The sequence below is a fragment of the Zonotrichia leucophrys genome, unplaced genomic scaffold (assembly GCF_028769735.1).
Source record: "Zonotrichia leucophrys gambelii isolate GWCS_2022_RI unplaced genomic scaffold, RI_Zleu_2.0 Scaffold_288_66664, whole genome shotgun sequence".
Classification (NCBI taxonomy): domain Eukaryota; kingdom Metazoa; phylum Chordata; class Aves; order Passeriformes; family Passerellidae; genus Zonotrichia; species Zonotrichia leucophrys.
Genome location: NW_026992493.1, coordinates 13,393 through 22,069, shown reverse-complemented (window position 1 = coordinate 22,069; position 8,677 = coordinate 13,393). Strand labels below are relative to the sequence as shown.

Genomic DNA, 8,677 nt, shown 5'->3' with positions numbered 1-8,677 from the left:
GGACATCATCAAACATCATGGGAACATCATGGGAACAGGTTCAGGACATGGGGATAACATAGAGATATCATAGGGACGTGGGGATGGGTGACACCAAGGTCTGCAGGTTCACGCCCTGGATCCTGGAGACCATGGAGAGGAACTGACACCATGGGTACACAATGGGGACACCTTGGGGACACCTTGGGGACACGGTGACATCATGGAGATATCATAGAGACACCTTAGGGACATGGAGATATCATGGGAACATCATCAAACATCATGGGAACATGGACGTGGGGATGGGGGACACCAAGGTCTGCAGGTTCACGCCCTGGATCCTGGAGACCATGGAGAGGAACTGACCTGGGGAGACCTGGGGACATCATGGGGACATGGAGATATCATGGGAACATCATGGAGATATCATGGGAACAGCCTTGGGACATGGGGATAACATAGAGATATCATAGGGACGTGGGGATGGGGGACACCAAGGTCTGCAGGTTCACCCCCTGGATCCTGGAGACCATGGAGAGGAACTGACACCTTGGGGACATCATGGAGACACCTTGGGGACACCTTGGGGACACCTTGGGGACATGGAGATATCATGGGAACATCATGGGGACATCACTGGGACAGGTTCAGGTCATGGGGATAAGGTGGGGACATGGGGATGGGGGACACCAAGGTCTGCAGGTTCACCCCCTGGATCCTGGAGACCATGGAGAGGAACTGACACCTTGGGGACACCTTGGGGACACCTTGGGGACACCTTGGGGACACGGTGACATCATGGAGATATCATAGAGACACCTTGGGGACATGGAGATATCATGGGAACATCATAGGAACATGGACATGGGGATGGGGGACACCAAGGTCTGCAGGTTCACACCGTGGATCGTGGAGACCATGGAGAGGAACTGACCTGGGACACCTTGGGGACACCTTGGGGACATGGGGACATCACTGGGACAGGTTCAGGACATGGAGATATCATGGGAACATCATGGAGATATCATAGGGACGTGGGGATGGGGGACACCAAGGTCTGCAGGTTCACCCCCTGGATCCTGGAGACCATGGAGAGGAACTGACACCTTGGGGACACCTTGGGGACACCTTGGGGACATGGAGATATCATGGGGACATCGTCAAACATCATGGGAACATCATGGGAACAGGTTCAGGACATGGGAATAAGGTGGGACATGGGGATGGGGGACACCAAGGTCTGCAGGTTCACACCCTGGATCGTGGAGACCATGGAGAGGAACTGACACCTTGGGGACACCTGGGGACACCTTGGGGACACGGTGACATCATGGAGATATCATAGAGACACCTTAGGGACATGGAGATATCATGGGAACATCACAGGAACATGGACATGGGGATGGGGGACACCAAGGTCTGCAGGTTCACGCCCTGGATCCTGGAGACCATGGAGAGGAACTGACACCTTGGGGACACCTGGGGACACCTTGGGGACATCATGGAGACACCTTGGGGACATCATGGGGACATCATCAAACATCATAGGAACATCATGGGAACATCATGGGAACATCATGGGAACAGGTTCAGGACATGGGGATGGGGGACACCAAGGTCTGCAGGTTCACACCATGGATCGTGGAGACCATGGAGACGAACTGACACCTTGGGGACACCTTGGGGACACCTTGAGGACACCTTGGGGACATGGGGACACCTTGGGGACATCATGGGGACACCTTGGGGACACCTTGGGGACACCATGGGGACAGGTTCAGGTCATGGAGATATCATGGGAACATCATGGGAACAGGTTCAGGACATGGGGATAAGGTGGGAACATCATAGGAACATGGACATGGGGATGGGGGACACCAAGGTCTGCAGGTTCACACCATGGATCCTGGAGACCATGGAGAGGAACTGACCTGGGACACCTGGGGGACACCTTGGGGACACCTTGGGGACACGGTGACATCATGGAGATATCATAGAGACACCTTAGGGACATGGAGATATCATGGGAACATCATCAAACATCATAGGAACATGGACATGGGGATGGGGGACACCAAGGTCTGCAGGTTCACCCCGTGGATCCTGGAGACCATGGAGAGGAACTGACCTGGGACACCTTGGGGACACCTTGGGGACACCTTGGGGACATGGAGATATCATGGGGACATGGGGACAACAAGGAGATATCATGGGAACATCATGGGGACAGGTTCAGGTCATGGAGATATCATGGGAACACCATGGGAACATGGGATGGGTGACACCAAGGTCTGCAGGTTCACCCCATGGATCCTGGAGACCATGGAGAGGAACTGACCTGGGGACACCTTGGGGACACCTTGGGGACACCTTGGGACATGGAGATATCATGGGAACATCATGGAGATATCATGGGAACAGCCTTGGGACATGGGGATAACATAGAGATATCATAGGGACGTGGGGATGGGGGACACCAAGGTCTGCAGGTTCACACCGTGGATCCTGGAGACCATGGACAGGAACTGACACCTTGGGGACACCTTGGGGACACCTTGGGGACACCTTGGGGACATGGTGACATCATGGGGACATGGGGATAACATGGAAATATCATGGGAACATGGACATGGGGATGGGGGACACCAAGGTCTGCAGGTTCACACCATGGATCCTGGAGACCATGGAGAGGAACTGACCTGGGACACCTGGGACACCTTGGGGACACCTTGGGACATGGTGATATCATGGGAACATCATGGAGATATCATGGGAACAGCCTTGGGACATGGGGATAACACAGAGATATCATAGGGACGTGGGGATGGGGGACACCAAGGTCTGCAGGTTCACCCCCTGGATCCTGGAGACCATGGAGAGGAACTGACCTGGGACACTTTGGAGACACCTTGGGGACATCTTGGGGACAGGTTCAGGTCATGGGGAAAATGTGGAGATATCATGGGAACATCATAGGAACGTGGACATGGGGATGGGGGACGTGGGGATGGGTGACACCAAGGTCTGCAGGTTCACGCCATGGATCGTGGAGACCATGGAGAGGAACTGACCTGGGACACCTTGGGGACATCATGGGGACACCTTGGGGACATAGAGATATCATGGGAACATCATGGAGATATCATGGGGACGTGGGGATGGGGGACACCAAGGTCTGCAGGTTCACACCCTGGATCCTGGAGACCATGGAGAGGAACTGACACCTTGGGGACACCTTGGGGACACCTTGGGGACACCTTGGGGACAGGTTCAGGTCATGGAGATAACGTGGAGATATCATGGGAACATCATGGAGATACCATGGGGACGTGGGGATGGGGGACACCAAGGTCTGCAGGTTCACACCATGGATCCTGGAGACCATGGAGAGGAACTGACACCTTGGGGACACCTTGGGGACATGGGGACATCATGGGGACATCATCAAACATCATGGGAACATCATGGGAACATCCCTGGGACAGGTTCAGGACATGGGGATGGGGGACACCAAGGTCTGCAGGTTCACGCCCTGGATCCTGGAGACCATGGAGAGGAACTGACCTGGGGACACCTTGGGGACACCTTGGGACACCTTGGGGACACGGTGACATCATGGGAACATCATGGGAACAGCCTTGGGACATGGAGACATCATGGAGATATCATGGGGACGTGGGGATGGGGGACGTGGGGATGGGGGACACCAAGGTCTGCAGGTTCACCCCGTGGATCGTGGAGACCATGGAGAGGAACTGACCTGGGACACCTTGGGGACACCTTGGGGACATCATGGGGACAGGTTCAGGTCATGGAGATATCATGGTGACATCATGGGGACATCACTGGGACAGGTTCAGGTCATGGGGACATCATCAAACATCATGGGAACATGGACATGGGGATGGGTGACACCAAGGTCTGCAGGTTCACACCATGGATCCTGGAGACCATGGAGAGGAACTGACACCTTGGGGACATCATGGGGACACCTTGGGGACATGGTGACATCATGGGGACATCGTCAAACATCATGGGAACATCATGGGAACAGGTTCAGGACATGGGAATAAGGTGGGACATGGGATGGGGGACACCAAGGTCTGCAGGTTCACCCCATGGATCCTGGAGACCATGGAGAGGAACTGACCTGGGGACACCTTGGGGACATCATGGGGACATGGGGATAACATGGAAATAACACGGGAACATCATGGAGATACCATGGGGACGTGGGGATGGGGGACACCAAGGTCTGCAGGTTCACACCATGGATCCTGGAGACCATGGAGAGGAACTGACCTGGGACACCTGGGACACCTTGGGGACACCTTGGGGACACCTTGGGGACACCTTGGGGTCATGGAGATATCATGGGAACACCTTGGGACATGGGGACATCATGGAGATATCATGGGAACATCATGGGAACATCATAGGAACATGGACATGGGGATGGGGGACACCAAGGTCTGCAGGTTCACCCCATGGATTGTGGAGACCATGGAGAGGAACTGACCTGGGACACCTGGGGACACCTTGGGGACACCTTGGGGACATGGAGATATCATGGGAACATCATGGGGACACCTTGGGGACAGGTTCAGGTCATGGAGATATCATGGGAACATCATCAAACATCATGGGAACATGGACATGAGGATGGGGGACACCAAGGTCTGCAGGTTCACCCCTGGATCCTGGAGACCATGGAGAGGAACTGACACCTTGGGGACATCTTGGGGACATGGGGACATCATGGAGATATCATGGGAACATCATGGAGATATCACGGGGACATGGGGATGGGGGACACCAAGGTCTGCAGGTTCACCCCCTGAATCCTGGAGACCATGGAGAGGAACTGACACCTTGGGGACATCATGGGGACACCTTGGGGACATGGAGATATCATGGGAACAGCCTTGGGACATGGAGACATCATGGGGACATCATGGGAACATCATGGGAACATCATGGGAACAGGTTCAGGACATGGGGATAAGGTGGGGACATGGGGATGGGGGACGTGGGGATGGGGGACACCAAGGTCTGCAGGTTCACACCATGGATCGTGGAGACCATGGAGAGGAACTGACCTGGGACACCTTGGGGACACCTTGGGGACACCTTGGGGGTCATTGTGGCCACGTGGAGCTGGGTCACCACCGGGTGGGGACAAGGGACATGAGATGATGGCACCTGGGACACGTTTGGGTCACCTGGGTGCTACCAGAACCATCTTGGTGCCACCATGGCCATTTTGGTGCCACCAGAACCATCTTGGTGCCACCATGATGCCACCAGAACCATCTCGGTGTCACCTTGGTGCCACCAGAACCACCTTGGTGCCACCAGAACCATCTTGGTACCACCAGAACCATCTTAGTGCCACCAGAACCATCTTGGTGCCACCTTGGTGCCACCAGAGCCACCTTGGTGCCACCAGAACCATCTCGGTGTCACCTTGGTGCCACCATGGCCATTTTGGTGCCACCTTGGTGCCACCAGAACCACCTTGGTGCCACCAGAGCCATCTTGGTGTCACCTTGGTGCCACCAGAACCATCTTGGTGCCACCATGGCCATCTTGGTGCCACCAGAACCATCTTGGTGCCACCAGAACCATCTTGGTGCCACCAGAACCATCTTGGTGCCACCAGGGCCATCTTGGTGCCACCAGAACCATCTTGGTGCCACCTTGGTGCCACCAGAACCATCTTGGTGCCACCTTGGTGCCACCAGAACCACCTTGGTGCCACCATGGCCATTTTGGTGCCACCTTTGTGCCACCAGAGCCACCTTGGTGCCACCATGGCCATCTTGGTGCCACCTTGGTGCCACCTTGGTGCCACCAGAACCATCTTGGTGCCACCTTGGTGCCACCATGGCCACCTTGGTGCCACCTTGGTGCCACCATGGCCACCTTGGTGCCACCTTGGTGCCACCCGCGGGCGGTGACGGAGGGGACGCGGATTTGGGGTCAGAACCAATAAATTTGGGGCAAACGCGGCCTCGGCTCCGTCCTTGGTGTCCCCAACCCCCCCCAGATGTCTCCAAGATCCATTTTGGGACCATTTTGGGTCATTTTGGGGTCATTTCCCAGAATTCCGTTTATTGAGGCACTTGCGGAGCGGGGTGGGGGAGGGGAGGGGAGCCCGGAGTGTTTGGCCACGCCCACCAAAGGGGAGGAGCCAATGGGAGGAGGGCACAGGGGGTGGGGCCAAGGAGGGGCCGCCAATCCCGAGCGGGGTCAAGCGAAGGTCAAACCGAGCCAAGCCAATGGAACCCAACCAAGGTCAACCCAACCCAACCCAAGGTCAACCAAGGTCAACCCAACCCAAGCCAAGGTCAACCAAGGTCAACCCAACCCAAGGTCAACCCAACCCAACCAAAAGTCAACGAAACCCAAGCCAAGGTCAACCAAGGTCAACCCAACCCAACCCAAGGTCATCCAAGGTCAACCCAACCCAACCAAAAGTCAACAAACCCCAAGCCAAGGTCAACCAAGGTCAACCAAGGTCAACCCAACCCAACCAAAAGTCAACCAAACCCAACCCAAGGTCAACCAAGGTCAACCCAACCCAACCAAAAGTCAACCAAACCCAACCCAAGGTCAACCAAGGTCAACCCAACCAAACCCAACTCAACATCAACCAAACCCAACCAAACCCAAGTCAAGGTCATCCAAGGGCAATGCAACCCAACCCAACCCAAGGTCATCCAAGGTCAACAAAACCCAACTCAACATCAACCAAACCCAACTCAAGGTCAACCAAGATCAACCCAACTCAACCCAAAATCAACCAAACCTAACCCAACCCAATCCAAGGTCATCCAAGGTCAACAAAACCCAACTCAATGTCAACCAAGGCCAACCCAACCCAACCCAAGGTCAACCCAACCCAACCCAAGGTCAACCAAGGTCAACCCAACCAAACCCAACAAAATCCAACCCACACAAGGTCAACCCAATGAAACTCAAAGTCAACCCAACTCAACCCAAGGTCATCCAAGGCCAACCCAACCCAGCCCAAGGTCATTCAAGGTCAACAAAACCCAACTCAACGTCAACCAAACCCAACCCAAGGTCAACCAAGATCAACCCAAGTCAACCCAAAATCAACCAAACCTAACCCAACCCAACCCAAGCCAAGGTCATCCAAGGTCAACAAAACCCAACTCAACGTCAACCAAGGTCAACCCAACCCAACCCAAGGTCAACCAAACCCAACTCAAGGTCAACCCAACCCAACTCAAAGTCAACCCAACCCAATCCAAGGTCATCCAAACCCAACCTAACCCAACGTCAACCAAACCCAACTCAAGGTCAACCAAGGTCAACCCAACCAAACCCAACTCAACATCAACAAAACCCAACCCAAGGTCAACCCAACTCAACTCAAAGTCAACCCAAGGTCAAACAAGGTCAACCCAACCCAAGTCAAGTCAAAGTTGACCAAAGACAACTCAAGGTCAACCAAGGTCAACCCAACCCAAAATCAACCCAACCCAATTAAAAGTCAACCAAACCCAAGGCAAGGTCAGCCAAGGTCAACCAAACCCAACATCAACCCAACCCAACAACTTCAACCAAACCCAACCTAAGGTCAACCAAGGTGAACCCAATCCAAGTCAACTCAACGTCAACCAAACCCAACCCAAGATCAACCCAAGTCAAGGTCAACCAAACCCATCCCAACCCAAGTCAAAGTCAACCAAATCCAACTCAAAGTCAACCCAACCCAACCCAAGGTCAACCCAACCCAACCCAACCAAACGAAACTCAAAGTCAACCCAACCAAAAGTCAACCAAGGTCAACCCAACCCAACCCAAAATCAACTCAAGGTCAACCCAACCCTTGGTCAACCCAACCAATGGTCAGCAAGGCCAAATCAACCCAACGACCAACGCGAGTCAAGGCCGGACAATCGATGGTCAACGTCAAGATCAACCCAACGGTCATCTCAAGACCAACCCAATGGTCATCACAAGATCAACCCAATGGTCATCACAAGACCAACCCAACGGTCAGCTCAAGATCAACCCAATGGTCATCACAAGACCAACCCAATGGTCATCTCAAGACCAACCCAATGGTCATCACAAGATCAAGACCACCCCAGTGGTCAGCCCAATTAACCGTTCACAAAATCACGACCAACCCAACGGTCATCTCCATCAATGGTCAGCAGAACCAAGACCAACGGTCAGCCCAGGTCGAGGCCACGTCAAGTCAAGGTCAACCAACCAATGGTCAAGATCAAGCCATGGGTGAGACCAAGCCATGGTCGAGACCAACCCAAAAACCAAGACAAACTCAAGACCAATCCAAGGTCAAAACAAACTCAAAGTCAAAACCAACTCATGGTCAAGATCAACCAACCCAAAGTCAAGACCAAGCCATGGCCATGACCAACCCAAAAACCAACTCAAAGTCAAGACCAACCCATGGCCAAGACCAACCCAAGGTCAAAACCAACTCATGGTCAAGATCAACCAACCCAAAGTCGAGACCAAGCCATGGCCATGACCAACCAAAAGTCAAGACCAACCAACCCAAGGTCAAAATCAACCCAAGGTCAAAACGAACTCAAACTCAAGACCAACCAATGGCCATGACCAACCCAAAGTCAAGACCGACCCAAGGTCAAGACCGACCCAAAAACCAACTCAAAGTCAAGACCAGCCCATG

At 54.0% G+C, this 8,677-nt stretch overlaps 1 long non-coding RNA gene across 1 annotated transcript; it reads left to right on the top strand.

The window, feature by feature from the left end:
- Positions 1-6,244: 6,244 nt before the first annotated feature.
- Positions 6,245-6,590, top strand: LOC135441427 (uncharacterized). The gene is made up of 3 exons (XR_010438488.1): positions 6,245-6,310; positions 6,358-6,440; positions 6,545-6,590. It is a non-coding gene; the product is annotated as an uncharacterized LOC135441427 (long non-coding RNA).
- Positions 6,591-8,677: the final 2,087 nt, after the last annotated feature.